General features: G+C 51.2%; 1 protein-coding gene across 1 annotated transcript in view; it reads left to right on the top strand.

Annotated features, from left to right (window-relative positions):
• The window catches only part of MOV10L1 (Mov10 like RNA helicase 1), a 371,844-nt gene that overhangs the window by 236,764 nt on the left and 118,767 nt on the right, over nt 1-16,313 (top strand). The gene's annotated exons all lie outside the window — the stretch shown is intronic.

Here is a 16,313-nt window from a genome sequence, read left to right as displayed (position 1 = left end):
TCATTTAGGTCTGTGTGCTCAGTATTAGATATAGAGAGTTAGATATTAATAATTCGCTACTCAAAAAATGCCCAAAATTATTTCTAGCCGTATCAAAGACTGCCCGACGCGTTTCGCCCTTTAAACAGTTGAGGGCTCATCAGGGGCTTTGTGACTGGGTCTTGAAGATTTTCTTTTTGGCAATTCCGTGTTAGTGGACTCCTTTTTTCATCACTTTAAAAGATGGTTGTGATGTGTGGGAGTATTGACTCATTGGAGTTATGTCCCAAAATGTGTAGTTTAAGGACATGTCCTCCTATGTGGATGCTTGTTTCATCCAGTATTTAGCACCGATGTGTCCAGAGTATAGCTAAAATTTGGTCTCAGGCGTTCCTCTTTACTGATATGCGTCTGTCTATTACAATTCTATGGCTCCACAATGCCTTTGACTCTTAGATAGGATTCATTTGATTACCACATTAAGCTTGCCAGCCGTAAAGAGTAACCTGGCCTAGTTCAGGAATTCAGTGCCTCCTAGTGGGCGATCCCCCGGGTGTCCTGTATTAATTTAGTACTGTCCTCTGTGTTAGCAGACAGTAACCGACATACTCGCAGTCCTGATTCCAGTCCCACAGTGAGGTGACAGTGAAGGAATCCCCCGCAGTAGGTATCTTACTTCAGGAATTCAGTGCCTCCAAGTGCTCCGCGACCACTGAACACCTGTCCTGGGATTCCCCATACAGACCGGAGAAGATACCTACTGCGGTGGATTCCTTCACTGTCACCTCACTGTGGGACTGGAATCAGGACTACGAGTATGTCGGTTACTGTCTGCTAACACAGAGGACAGTACTAAATTAATACAGGACACCCGGGGGATCGCCCACTAGGAGGCACTGAATTCCTGAACTAGGCCAGGTTACTCTTTACGGCTGGCAAGCTTAATGTGGTTATCAAATTAATCCTATCTAAGAGTCAAAGGCATTGTGGAGCCATAGAATTGTAATAGACAGACGCATATCAGTAAAGAGGAACGCCTGAGACCAAATTTTAGCTATACTCCGGACACATCGGTGCTAAATACTGGATGAAACAAGCATCCACATAGGAGGACATGTCCTTAACCCACACATTTTGGGACATAACTCCAATGAGTCAATACTCCCACACATCACAACCATCTTTTAAAGTGATGAAAAAAGGAGTCCACTAACACGGAATTGCCAAAAAGAAAATCTTCAAGACCCAGTCACAAAGCCCCTGATGAGCCCTCAACTGTTTAAAGGGCGAAACGCGTCGGGCAGTCTTTGATACGGCTAGAAATAATTTTGGGCATTTTTTGAATAGCGAATTATTAATATCTAACTCTCTATATCTAATACTGAGCACACAGACCTAAATGACAGCTCCTGACCCTAAACCCCCAATCCTCAGTGGTTATATTGGTGATACAGACAAATTAGCCATTACTGACTGAGCACCCCCTTTTTTCCTCACTGTGGTGTTACTACCGTTGGGGTGTTTCATTCTTGAGGGGAGTACACTTTGAATACGCAGGGAGGGATTACCTAGGGTCAGTCGTCGTGGAACAGGGGCGTCTCTCTTATTAGGACGCCGACCCCTGTCGTAAGGTAGGAAAAGGAATAGGGTCAATTATCCTTCCTTTCCTCCCTGATTTTAAACAATCCATGTATGTTTGTGCAATTGTTATAATAAAGTATATGGTTTTATATATAAAAAGTAGTATAAATGTTTGGTTGAAAACAATATCTACTTTTAGTTATTGATATTGGTATACAATTGAATAATAATTGACCCACACTTTTATGTTGAAAATGTATTAAAATTTAACTGAGCAACATAACTTGTTGGTTTGTAAGATTTATGCATCTGTTAATAAATCCTGCTCCTGTTTGAAGTTTGCAGGCTCTAACTTATTAGCATCTTATCAAACCTGCTAAATCTGCAGGGGGTTGAATACTACTTGTAGGCACTGCATATCTATGTATATATGTATGTAGGTGTATGTATGTATGTTAGTATATATATGTGTGTGTGTGTGTGTGTGTATATAGATAGATATATAGATATAGATATATGTGTATATATATATATATATATATATATATATATATATATATATATATATATATATATATATATAATACACACGAGGGGTGATCCAAAAGTAATGATAATCAATAATAAACACAATGAATATATTGAAAAAAAAAAAATATTTTTCTACATAGTCTCCCAACAAGTCTATACATTTAGTCCATCTCTTTTCTAAACTTAGAATTCCCTTCGAAAAAAATTCTTGATCTTGAACCTCAAAAAAATCCTCAACAGCGGTTATCACGTCGCTATTGTCGTCAAATGTCTTGCCCCGGAGGTGTTCCTTGAGGCGAGGAAAGAGAAAGAAGTCACTGGGGGCTAGAACTAGCGAATAGGGGGGGTGTTCCACCAGGTCAAAGCCCGTTTCTTGAATGGTTGCCATGGCAACTGCAGCTTTGTGAGCTGGCGCGTTATCTTGGTGAAACAGCACTCCAGCCCGCAGTTTGTCGCGCCTTTTCTCCTTGATAGCCTCCCGAAATCTACTTATTTGTTCTGCGTAGTAGGAACCCGTAATAGTGGCTCCCTTCTCCAAATAGTCCACCATAATAATTCCTTCAGCGTCCCAAAAAATGGACGCCATAACCTTCCCTGCTGAGCTTGACACTTTGAATTTCTTCGGCGTCGGTTCGTCGGCTCGTTTCCATGTCATCGATTGTTGTTTAGTTTCAGGATCAAAGTGGTGGATCCAGGTCTCGTCCATGGTCAAAAAACGTGGCAAAAAATTTTACTTGTCTGCTTGGAACTTTTCGAGATTTGCTATTGAAATGTCAACTCGTTTCTTCTTTTGCTCGTCGGTTAACATTTTTGGCACCCAACGCGCGGAGACCTTTCTCATATGCAATTCTTTTGCAAGGATTCTTTGAATACTGCCATATGAGATCCCTGTGACCTCAAATACATGCCTGTCACTCTTCGATCTGCCAATACAACTTCTTCAACTTCTTTCACGTTTTCTTCATTGAGGGACGTGGATGGGCGTCCTTCACAATGTTCTTCTTCCGTCGATGTTCTTCCCAGCTTAAATTCCTTGGCCCAGCGTGCAACTGTGGAATATGGAGAAGAGTCCCCCAATGTTTCCGCCAAGTCGCTGTGTATGTCTTTGGTAGTCATTTTTTTCAAGCAGAGGTATTTGATGACAGCTCTGAGCTCGTTTTTTTCCATTTTGATGTTTACTCCTCGGCAGTTCATATTCAAATGAATGTAGCTCCCGGGAATCGTGGCCTATTTACCGTATTTTTCGCTTTACAAGACGCACTTTTGTTCCCCCAAATTTTGGGGGAAAGTAGGGGGTGCATCTTATAAACCGAATATACGGGGGGGGTATATATATATATATATATATATATATATATATATATATATATATATATATATATATATATATATATATATATATATATATATATATAATATATACTGCAGTGTCCGTTCTTGAGCGATGCTGGGGGCAGGTGAAGTTGCGGGCGGCAGGGTTAGATCTCCTGCTCCAGCTCATATAATATGCACAGCCGCTGTCCAGCAGTGTGGTGCTGAAACTGCATCACGCTGAGGGGCTGGGGCAGCGGGGCATATTATATCTGCCTGCGCCCTCCTTTGATCGCACATGATCCCCCCTCTGTGTTAGATATGGCCCCCGTGCTGCTGCCCATAGTAAAATAAAAAAAGCTTTACTCACCTCCTCCAGCGCTGAACTCCGGTCTCCTGCTGCTTTTGTCTGTGATAAGGCATGCAGAGATGATATCACTCTGCTGTGCTGATCACATGACCGGCAGCAAGAACCAGGAAGTGTAGGAGGGAGGACTCTGAGCTCAACTGCGAGGAGGGAGACACAGTGATTACAGCGCTGAGAAGGTAAGGATAGTGTTTTTTCTCTTTCGTTTCATTGGGGGACACAGGACCGTGGGTGTATGCTGCTGTGACTAGGAGGCTGACACTAAGTAGACAAAAAAGGTTAGCTCCTCCCCAGCAGTGTACACCCTGAGCCGGAGGCGGACTTAAATCAGTTTTTGCTTAGTGTCGTAGGAGGCTGATGTGGGCCGACTCGGCCCCCTTCAGCCACTTGATTTCTTGCCTATTTTTTTTTTTTTCATTTTTTCTCGGCGACGCTCATCGCTCTCATCCCTGTTGTCTTCTCTGTTTCTGCAGGTGTCGTTTATTTTTCTTCCCTCATCCTTTGCAGCCCTGTGGGTACCACTCCCCAGGGTCGCAGAGGCTTGAGACTTTGGGCCCTCTCCCCCGTCCATTCCCGTGGTACCACTCCCGGGTTTGCACGTGGGGCAAGAACCTTCATGGGCACCCCTGATCCACCCTGCGGTATCACCCCAAAGGGTGCACGGGGCTCGGCAATAGGGACTGGACCTCCGCAGCGCGTCTGGATTTTATGATGGGGCCCGCAGCGCTGTCTACATTCGCAGAGGGGCTCCCACCCCCCACCCGCGTCCACCTCCCTGCCTTCCCCACTCTACTTCCCTGGAGCCCGCAGCCATTCCATCGGTGTGCGGAGCACACAGGCACATGTGCAGAGCTCTTTGCCTGCACACCGGACAACACTGGTGCGGCGCCGCTGATATCAGGTAGGACGCCCCTCTCCTACCTTCTCCTCCTCGGGCAGCTGCAAAATTTAGGCCCCGGTCTCGGCCTAGGCGCCATGCGCCCCAGCCACGTCCCATCAGTCGGCGGAGCGCACCGGCACACGCGCAGAGCTCCCGCCCGGCACACCGGACATCGCTGCTGCGCCGCCACTGATCTCAGGTAGGACCGCTTGTCTCTACCTTCCCTCGCTCCGGCAGCTCCAGTATTTAGGCCCCGGTCTCGGCCTAGTCTCCCTGCGTCCCAGCCACGCTCCCTGCTGCAGCGCTATTGGCTGGCCGGCCGGCCGTTCTGCCCCCGACTCCGCCCACTGCTCAGCCTCCAGGCATCACAGTGTGGGCGGTGGATGCCCTGTTTCCCACCCTCACACGGCCCCTCCCCCAGCCAACTCCAGCTTCCCATCGCCATTTTGCTCACACAGGCAGATTAGCTGTAATCTGTCAGTTATGTGGTTGTAAGCAGAGTGTAAAGATCTCTAATCACACGGGATCGATTTCATGTGAATGGACTGCTGATGTATGACAACTCACGATATAATACATGTAGAATTCACAAATTAGGTGAAAAATCTCAGTTTTATGTGGTTTTTAACCCCAGAAGTTTTTTCTACAATTTAGTTAAAAAAAAAAAAAAAGATTTATTTCCAGATTTCATGATTCACTTTCAGCATGTCTATAGCACCGTTCTGCGGTACGTCGGCCAAGATGCCGCCTCCTATTGGATTCTGCAGGTCTCTGGGTATGATTAGGATTTAATTGCCCTAAGGTTGGTGTCTTGATTCTCTCATATTTTTTAATAGCAGAATCTGACAGGAACGGTATTACCAGAAACGCCCTCAGAGGAAGGCTACTGCTTCTAGCAAACAAGTAGATATGCTTATCATATATCTGTGGGGCCTCAACCCTGTCTTTTCCTAACAATGACGCAGCAGCGCCCTGATTTCCCTGGCTCCGGCATGGCCGGGATCCCCCTCTCTCGACTGGTAGGCAGCACACAGGATCTGGGTACGATTTGCTCCTACGGAGATAGCCCTCATGTATGAGCGACAGTTTAGTCGTTCTCCTTTCTCCGGCCTAGCAGTCCCAGCGAGAGTACCTTTGCATAATCCTGCTCCGCCCGACCCAAATAGTTTCCCGTGCCTTGGTGTAGTTCTCCTAGGTCAGGATGTCCAGCTATGCTCTGGCTGCTCTGCAGACTCGTAACATCCACAGGACTCCTCTCCCGACGCCTCAGATGCCGCCGCGCAGTCTCCGATCCTGCAGGGCCCTGCGTTCCGCCCCCTCCCGACTAGTTGGCGTCCCTGTCGCATTCCGTAGGTTCCCTCTCTGAGGTCTCTCGGACCATCGCGCAAGGTGCAAAATAGAGAAAGCCCGGCATCGCGCGTTCAGCCCTCCACAGGCCTAGCGCAGTCTCCTCAGTAGGAAGTGAGCTCCGGCCCACGGTCCTCTGCTACTTGGAAGCGGACCCACCAGGTCTCATCTTCAGCGCCTTCCCAGGCTTCACTCTCATCCCCAGGTCCAGACTACCACTCCTTCCTGGAGTCCTCCGACCTCCTGGGTGATGATTCAGATGCAGCACCTTTGCTGGATTCCGTACAAGCGGCTGATGTTCGGCGCATGGTGGATAGACTGGTAGAAGCGGTGAATCAGTCTCTGAGGATACAGGTAGACCCCGTCTCTCTTCAGAGCACCCATGTCCCCTTTCAGCGGACGAGGCGGGTCCATAACGCATTCAGTGGCCATCATGAGTTCGCTGAGTTACGAAGCAACCACAGGCAACAGACAGTCACGGTATGTACCGGCGGTAAGTCCATTATTTTACATTATCCCTTCTCTGAAGGGCTCCGAGAAGAATGGGCAGACTCCCCTGTGGTCACACCGCCAGCTCCCGCCTGACTTCTCACTCTTAACAGTGCGTCTCTCAAGGACTCCACAGACCGTACCATTCACAGGTGGGCCCGCTCTGCCTTCGAGCCATCAGGAACTTCCCTTTCCCCGGTCCTTGCCTTGGTTTGGGTTGCGAAGCCGCTATGTCCTGGACGGACATGCTGCGCAGGGACTCTGTGCCTTCTCTGCCGTTCCGGAACTCTGGCTAACATCTCTTCGCAGATCACACTCGCGGGTGAGTACCTTCGCTACGCAGCCCTGGCGCCTGCCAATGGAGCAGCCCAGGTCCCTGCAACAGAGTAGCTATCCGCCGAGCCCTCAGGCTCAGGACCTGGAACGTGGATCTGGCTTCTGAGGGTAGCTGGCTTCCCCTCCGTCTTAGGGGAGCGCCTTTTAGGACCTAGGCTAGTCCATCTGATCTCTGAGGCTACGGGAGAAAAGAGTACTTTTCCTCCCTATTTTCGGCCCAAGCCGTCCGGAACTCCTCATCCTCAAAAAACATCCTCCCCTCGGAGGGTCAAGGGGGCCCCGTCTTTTATGACCAATCCCTCCTGGCGTTCGCGTTCCCACTAGTCCACGAAGTCCACTTCCAGGTCTCAGCGCCGCTTTTCCAAATGACTTGCAGTCTGCGGACAGCTGCGCCAGTCTAGTTGGGGGGCTTCTGTCCCCCTCCAGTAGATCTACCTCCCATTAGAGGCAGATCCTAGGTCAGAGAGATCAGTCTCAGACTACGAAAAAGATTCGATTCATTGCCACAAGACGTTGTTTCCGTTCTCTCCCTCCTGAGTCTCCCATGCGTGGGCGCGTGTTCCTCCCCTCCATGGGGTCTTTCCTCCACTCTGGACTTGTGGCAACAGTCCCGCCATCAGAACTTTTCCAGCGGTTTTTATTGCAGTCTCTTGTGGTCCCCAAGAGGGTCGGCTCTGTCCGCCCCCTCCTCGACCCGGAGTTTTTCTAGCAGGTCCGTGAGACCTCGAGCATTTTGCATGGAGCTCCTCCGCTCAGTGTTCACCTCCATTGAAGTCGGTGAGGTTCTGACGTCGCGAGACATTCAAGACGCCTACCTAGCAGGAAGTCCTCGCTTCAAGCAAATGATCCCTCAACAGGGAAAGCCTCAACCAGATCGGCGGCAGATAAGACTCCGAAGGTGGTCCTAATGACCTCCCGATTCGACTGGCAGGTTCCATGGTTCATCGCGGGCTACCACGACCACCTGCCGCTAGGGGTCGATGTGTGGACCCAGTGCAGGCCCCCGTACTTTCTCCCACTGCGGCCCCTGATCCCGAAGGTTCTTAAGAACATCAGGGCGGAAGGATTTCCAGCCATTCTAATGGCTCCAGAGGGGCCCAGACTAGCATAGTTCGCGGAACTTCTTCAGGACCCACGCTGTCCTCCCGGGACGCCTTCCAGACCATCCAGCTCCTTGTCGGCAGAGCCTTCTCTCCCTCTCTCTCCTATGAGAACCCGGAGGTCCTAGTATTTGACAGTCTGGCTACAGTATCCTGGGTAATACCTCAGGCATGCTTTTCGACAGAGTTAATACAGACAATGATTACAGTCAGGTTTCTATCTTCTGCGAGAATCCACTACCGCACGGGGAGCGTTCTTCCTTCGGTGGTCTGAAGAACACAGCATCTCTTCTCCCTCCCATCAAGGCAGGTCTAGATGCGAGTCTCACATTCTCCACACTTAAAAAGCCAAGTGTCGGCTCTGTCAATCCTGTTTCAGAAGTCTCTCGCTTCTCGTCCACGGATCAAGGCCTTCATTCAGGGATTTGTCCATCCAGCTCCGCCGTATCGTCGGCCACTAGGACTGTAGGATCTTATGCTAGGGCTGGATTTGCTTCAAGGTCCGCCGTTTGCACCGTTCAAGATTTCTTCCTTCTCACCGGTTGTGGAAGAGAGGTGTTACTCGTTGCCATCACTTCTCTGCGAAGAACGTCAGAGCTAAAAAGTTTACCCCTTTCCGGATTTGTCTCCAGGACAAGGTCGTGCTGGGCCGGCTCCCTCCCTTCTGCCTAGGGCAGTCTCGCCATTCCAGTCAAATGAGGAGTTTGATTTCTCCGTCCTCCGGTCCTGGTCCTTCTCAAAGCCTCAAGAAGGTCTTCCATACTCTGGACCTGGTGTGAGCCCTCACACTCTGTGCCTACAGGACCGCACCTTCCCGTAAAACGGTCGTGCTGTTCATCATCCCATCCGGACCCAAAAGGGACATGCTGATACCCAGGGCCTCAGTTGCCAGATGGATCCGTTCCGCCATTTCCGAGGCCTCTTGGATATAGGACAGATCTCCAACACGGGCAGTAAAGGCGCACTCTACTAGTGCAATGGGAACCTTTTTGGCCGATTGCGCATTAGACGTCGGCGGACCAGGTCCGTAGCACCGCCGCCTGGTCTAGTCTGCATTCCTTTAACAACTTCTACCAGGTTCACACCCAAGTATCGGCAGAGGCCAGTCTTGGGAAATAGCTTTTGCAGGTGGCAGTAGTACACCTGTACAAGGCGGGTACATTCACTTCTTAGGCAAGCCCACCGAGGGAGGCCGTTTTCCCTCTGAGCCGCGGGGCTTGCCGCTCCCCACCCAGGGACTGCTTTTGGGAGTCCCACGGTCCTGTGTCCCCCAATGAAACGAAAGAGAAGGATTTTTGTGTACTCACCGTAAAATCTCTTTCTCTCAGTCTTCATTGGGGGACACAGCACCCACCCTGCTTGTTTTGTTACATATTGACTGTCTATCTCAGTGGCCCGTGTTCCCTGGACTCGGGTCGCATGGCTACTTTGTTGAGGTTATTACCTTGTCTTATGTATGGTTGTGTTTTTGTTCTCCTCCTACTGCTTGTGCACTAAACTGATTTAAGTCCGCCTCCGGCTCAGGGTGTACACTGCTAGGGAGGAGCTAACCTTTTTTGTCTTAGTGTCAGCCTCCTAGTCACAGCAGCATACACCCACGGTCCTGTGTCCCCCAATGAAGACTCAGAGAAAGAGATTTTACGGTGAGTACACAAAAATCCTTCTATTTTATTATGGGCAGCAGCATGGGGGCATATTTAACACAGGGGAGATGTGACATCTATAGTGGCCATGGGCAGCACACATGGGGGCCATATCAAACACAGGGGAGGTGTAACATCTATAGTGGCCATGGGCAGCACACATGGTGGCCATATCAAACACAGGGGAGGTGTGCCATCTATAGGGGCCATGGGCAGCACAGGGGGACGTGTCCCAGCACAAGGGGGCTATATTCAATATAAGGGGGCCATATCCAGATTAAGGGGGGCTAATTTTAGGATGGGGGGGCTATGAGGGACATATACCCTATATGATTTGTTAGACGGACACTGGCATTATAAGATGGACCCCATTTAACATTAAAAAAAAAAAATTCTCTTTTCTTTGTCGCTCCATTGAGAGACCCAGACAATTGGGGTGTATAGCTTCTGCCTCCGGAGGCCACACAAAGTATTACACTTTAAAAAGTGTAACCTCTCCCCTCTGCCTATACACCCTCCCGTGGATCACGGGCTCCTCAGTTTTATGCTTTGTGTGGAAGGAGGCACACATCCACTCATGCATTCTCATATTAGTTATGTCGGTTGGAAGAAAAGAGGGCCCCCACGGGGCCCCCGGCATGTTCCCTTCTCACCCCACTATGTCGGCGGTGTTGTTAAGGTTGAGGTACCCATTGCGGGTACAAAGGCCGGAGCCTCATGCCGTCTCCTTCACCATCCCTTAGCGGCTCTGGGAGAAGTGGGATCCTGAACGGTCATCCATTTGCTGGGACCGTGCTCCCTCCGCAGCCCCTGTGGGAATCTGCCGTACCGGAGTCTATTCAACCTCAGGGACCGGGCCCTGCAACTCTAAGGTACTCTGTATACCCATTGGGGTCTGTGCAGGAGCGCACCTTCTTCCCGGACGCTGCGGCAGCTGCTGAATTGCGAAGACCGGCGGACTTCCGCGCCGACCGTGCCTGCTTGTCGGGCACGGTCTCAAATTTAGTCCCCGGCTTCATCGCGGCCTAGTCGCAAAAATCCCGCCCCCGGGCCTGCCTGTCAGGGGTAAGGGCGGGACTGCCGACCAGACGTCGGATGTGAGGGCTGGAGCATCCTGTATGTTTCCTCCCCCCTCACTGATCACTGTGGGGACCCCAGATTCCCGCACTTTCCTGGCGCCGCCCACGGCTCCACTCCTCCCCTGAGATCTCCGGCAGCCATTTTTTGGGCATTCTGCCGGTGGAGGATTCTCAGGAACAGCTCTGCAGCTCCGGGGGATCTAAGGCTGGGAATCTGGAGGCACACACACACTCCGCTTGTTAGCGGTCGGTAAGCCACACCGGTCACCCGGTGCTGGTCCCCCCTAGGGTGCCGGAATAGATACGTATTTACATATATATTTCTGTTCGGTCGGGCTGTATACCCTGTTTTTGCCCATATACCCTCAGTGATCATTCTCCTAGGAGACAACAGCATGTCGTCCACAAGGAACAAAGCTGTTAAGGCACAGGGTTTTTTTGCGGCCTGCACCTCTTGTGGGGCTATGTTACCTGTGGGTTCCACCTACCCTCACTGTGAGCAATGCTCGACCCCTGTTTCACTTGCTCAGCCGGAGCCTCGGTCACTAGTGGACCCCTCGGCTCATGTAGACCCCCCTGCTCCCCCTGTCCAGGCGGCAGGGACAGAGTTCGCCTCTTTTGCTGAGAAACTCTCTGAGTCACTTTCACAATCCATGGCTCAGTCTATGGACAAATGGTCTGCCAAGCTGCTAGAAGCTTTGCAGTCCAGACCGGTCCTTTCACAGGCCCCAGTCCCTGTTGGCTCGTCGCCTCCAGGCCCCTCTCGGTCCGCGCCGCAGCGCGCTCCCAGGTTGGGCCCTAGGTCCCACGCGGAGGACTCCTGCCAGGACCACAGTCCTAGACAGGCTAAGCGGGCTCGCTGGGAATCTTCCCCGACTTCTTCATGCTCGGGTTCTCAGCTTAAGGACTCTTTGGAGGACGAGGCGGACGTCGCAGCTCAGGATTATGATCCTGATGTCGCCCTTAACCTTGATACCCCTGAGGGGGACGCATTAGTGAATGATCTTGTCTCGTCCATCAACCAGGTGTTGGATCTCTCTCCCCCGCCTCCTACTGTAGAGGAGTCGGCGTCTCAGCAGGAGAAACACCAGTTTCGGTTCCCCAAACGTACACGTAGTGCGTTCTTCGATCACTCTAACTTCAGAGACGCTGTCCAGAAGCCCAGAGCGGTTCCGGACAAGCGCTTTACTAAGCGCCTCACTGACACGCGTTACCCCTTCCCCGCTGAAGTCGTTAAGGGGTGGGCTCAATGTCCCAAGGTGGATCGCCCAGTCTCTAGATTGGCGGCTAGATCTGTGGTATCAGTGGCAGATGGCTCATTGCTAAAGGATGCCACTGACAGGCATATAGAGCTCCTAGTGAAGTCCATCTATGAGGCCACGGGCGCGTCTTTTGCCCCGGCCTTTGCAGCCGTGTGGGCACTCCAAGCTATCTCAACTTGTCTGACCGAGATTAATGCTGTCACAAGTAATTCTGCTCCGCAAGTTGCGTCTTTGACTTCTCAAGCGTCAGCTTTTTCGTCCTATGCCATGAACACCGTCCTGGACTCGGCTAGCCGTACAGCTGTGGCATCCGCTAACTCTGTGGCAGTCCGCAGGGCCATGTGGCTGCGCGAATGGAAGGCAGACTCGGCCTCCAAGAGGTTCTTAACCGGTTTGCCGTTTTCTGGCGAACGCTTGTTTGGCGAACGATTGGATGAGATTATTAAGGAATCCAAGGGAAAGGACTCCTCCTTACCCCAGTCCAAACCTCAGAGACCTCAACAACGGAAAATACAATCGAGGTTTCGGTCCTTTCGTCCCTCCGCCAAGCCCCAATCCTCTTCGTCCAGCAGGCAGGAGAAGGACCGCCACGCATAGGAGTTCCTCTGGCCTAAGTCACGCCCCCAAAAGGCCGCAGGAGACACTGCCTCCAATGCGGCCTCCTCATGACTCTCGGCATCCCCTAACCGCATCCTCGGTCGGTGGCAGGCTCTCCCGCTTTGGCGACGCCTGGTGGCCACATGTTCAAGACCGATGGGTGAGAGACATTCTGTCTCACGGTTACAGGATAGAGTTCAGCTCCCGTCATGCGGCTCGTTTCTTCAGAACCTCTCCGCCCCCCGCTCAGGCCGACGCACTTTTTCAGGCGGTGGACGCTCTGAAGACAGAAGGAGTTGTGACCCCCGTTCCCCTTCAGGAACGTGGTTGCGGCTTTTACTCCAACTTGTTCGTGGTGCCAAAAAAGGACGGATCATTCCGTCCCGTTCTGGACCTCAAACTGCTCAACAGAAACGTGAGAACCAGACGGTTTCGAATGGAGTCTCTCCACTCGGTCATTGTCTCGATGTCACAAGGAGACTTCCTAGCATCGATCGACATCAAAGATGCTTATCTCCACGTGCCGATCGCACCCGAACACCAACGTTTCCTGCGTTTCGCCATCGGGGACGAACACCTCCAGTTCGTGGCATTGCCTTTCGGCCTGGCGACAGGCCCACGGGTTTTCACCAAAGTCATGGCATCTGTCGTGGCGGTCCTGCACTCTCAGGGCCACTCGGTGATTCCCTACCTAGACGATCTCCTAGTCAGGGCCCCTTCTCGGGTGGCGTGTCAACACAGCCTTACAGTCGCTCTGACGACTCTCCAGCAGTTTGGGTGGATCATCAACTTCCCGAAATCCAAGTTGACACCGACCCAATCACTGACTTACCTCGGGATGGAGTTTCATACACAGTCAGCGGTAGTCAAGCTACCGCGGGACAAACAGCTTTCTCTGCAGGAAGGGGTGCAATCACTTCTTCGGAGTCAGTCACACCCCTTACGGCGCCTCATGCACTTCCTGGGGAAGATGGTGGCAGCGATGGAGGCAGTGCCGTTCGCGCAATTCCATCTACGGCAGCTCCAATGGGACATTCTCCGCAAATGGGACAGGAGGTCGGCTTCCCTCGACAGGAACGTCTCTCTTTCCCTTGCAACCAAGACGTCACTTCAGTGGTGGCTCCTTCCCAATTCTCTATCGCAGGGAAAATCCTTCCTACCCCCAACCTGGGCTGTGGTCACCACGGACGCGAGCCTGTCAGGGTGGGGAGCGTTTTTTCTCCACCACAGGGCTCAGGGGACCTGGACCCCGATAGTCTTCCCTTCAGATAAATGTTCTGGAAATACGGGCAGTGTATCTAGCCCTATTAGCCTTTCAGCGGTGGCTGGAGGGCAGGCAGATCCGTATCCAGTCGGACAACGCCACTGCCGTCGCATACATCAACCACCAAGGCGGCACTCGCAGTCGTCAAGCTTTCCAGGAAGTCCGGCGGATTCTGCAGTGGGTGGAAGCCACAGCCTCCACCATCTCCGCAGTTCACATCCCGGGCGTAGAAAACTGGGAAGCAGATTTTCTCAGTCGTCAGGGCATGGATGCGGGGGAATGGTCTCTGCACCCAGAAGTGTTTCGAGAGATCTGTCGCCGCTGGGGAACGCCGGACGTCGATCTCATGGCGTCACGGCACAACAACAAAGTCCCGGCATTCATGGCACGGTCTCAGGATCACAGAGCTCTGGCGGCGGACGCGTTAGTTCAAGATTGGTCGCAGTTTCGACTGCCTTATGTCTTTCCTCCTCTGGCGATGCTGCCCAGAGTGTTACGCAAGATCAGGTCCGACTGCCGTCGCGCCATTCTCATCGCTCCAGACTGGCCGAGGCGGTCGTGGTACCCGGATCTGTGGCATCTCACGGTGGGTCAGCCGTGGGCGCTTCCAGATCGTCCAGACTTGCTGTCACAAGGGCCATTTTTCCATCTGAATTCTGTGGCCCTCAACCTGACTGTGTGGCCATTGAGTCCTGGCTCCTAGCGTCTTCAGGGTTATCTCAGGATGTCATTGTCACCATGAGACAGGCCAGGAAGCCAACGTCCGCCAAGATCTATTACAGGTCTTGGCAAATCTTCTTATCCTGGTGCTCTGATAACGGTTTCTCTCCATGGCCGTTTGCCTTACCCACTTTTCTTTCATTCCTCCAATCCGGAATGGACAAGGGTTTGTCACTCGGCTCTCTCAAGGGCCAAGTATCGGCGCTCTCCGTATTTTTTCAAAAGCGTCTAGCCAGGCTTCCGCAGGTCCGCACGTTCCTGCAGGGAGTTTGCCACATAGTCCCACCTTACAAGCGTCCGCTGGAACCCTGGGATCTTAACAGGGTGCTAACGGCTCTTCAGAAACCACCTTTCGAGCCGCTGCGGGATGTCTCTTTATCACGTCTTTCGCAAAAGGTGGCCTTTCTAGTGGCAGTTACATCACTCCGGAGAGTGTCTGAGCTTGCAGCGCTGTCATGCAAAGCCCCCTTCCTGGTGTTTCACCAGGATAAGGTGGTTCTGCGTCCGGTTCCGGAATTTCTCCCTAAGGTGGTATCTCCTTTTCTTCTCAATCAGGATATCTCCTTACCTTCATTTTGCCCTAATCCAATTCACCAATGTGAAAAGGATTTGCACTCTTTGGATCTGGTGAGAGCACTCCGGCTCTATGTGTCTCGCACGGCGTCCCTGCGTCGTTCAGATGCGCTCTTTGTCCTTGTCGCTGGCCAGCGTAAGGGTTCGCAGGCTTCCAAGTCAACCTTGGCTCGGTGGATCAAGGAACCGATTCTTGAAGCCTACCGTTCTTCTGGGCTTCCGCTTCCTTCAGGGCTGAAAGCCCATTCTACCAGAGCCGTGGGTGCGTCCTGGGCATTGCGGCATCGGGCTACGGCTCAGCAGGTGTGTCAGGCAGCGACGTGGTCTAGTCTGCACACTTTCACGAAACACTATCAAGTGCATACCTATGCTTCGGCAGACGCCAGTCTAGGTAGGCGAGTCCTTCAGGCGGCGGTTGCCCACCTGTAAGAGGAGGGCCATTTCGGCTCTTTTTATTGAGGTATTCTTTTACCCACCCAGGGACTGCTTTTGGACGTCCCAATTGTCTGGGTCTCCCAATGGAGCGACAAAGAAGGGAATTTTGTTTACTTACCGTAAATTCCTTTTCTTCTAGCTCCTATTGGGAGACCCAGCACCCGCCCCTGTTCCCTTCGGGCTGGTTGTTCTTTTGTGTACACATGTTGTTCATGTTGAATTGTTCTTTTGGTTCATGGTTCAGTTCTCCGAACATCCTTCGGATTGATTTTACCTAGACCAATTCATAAGTCTTCTCCTTCCTGCTTTTGCACCAAAACTGAGGAGCCCGTGATCCACGGGAGGGTGTATAGGCAGAGGGGAGGGGTTACACTTTTTAAAGTGTAATACTTTGTGTGGCCTCCGGAGGCAGAAGCTATACACCCCAATTGTCTGGGTCTCCCAATAGGAGCTAGAAGAAAAGGAATTTACGGTAAGTAAACAAAATTCCCTTCTTCCTTCACCAAATATGGGGGTGCGTCTTATAAGCAGGTGCGTCTTATAAAGCGAAAAATACGGTAAGTGATTTTTTTTTTTTTTCCTGGACAAGTGGGTACCTAAGAGAGAAGAAAACATTTTATTTTAATTTCTGTGTGCAATAGAAATAACCGATTATCATTACTTTTCGTGTGTGTATATATGTATATGTATATATATATATATATATATATATATATGTATGTATGTATGTATGTATGTATGTATGTGTGTGTGTATATATATATATAATATTTTTTTTTTTTATTTTTTTTTTAAAACCAGAAGTTTACATACCTTGAA

This window comes from Anomaloglossus baeobatrachus, chromosome 4 (assembly GCF_048569485.1).
Source record: "Anomaloglossus baeobatrachus isolate aAnoBae1 chromosome 4, aAnoBae1.hap1, whole genome shotgun sequence".
NCBI classification, from domain to species: Eukaryota; Metazoa; Chordata; class Amphibia; order Anura; family Aromobatidae; genus Anomaloglossus; species Anomaloglossus baeobatrachus.
Note: the sequence above shows the minus strand (reverse complement) of the source record. Positions and strands in the feature narration are given on the sequence as shown.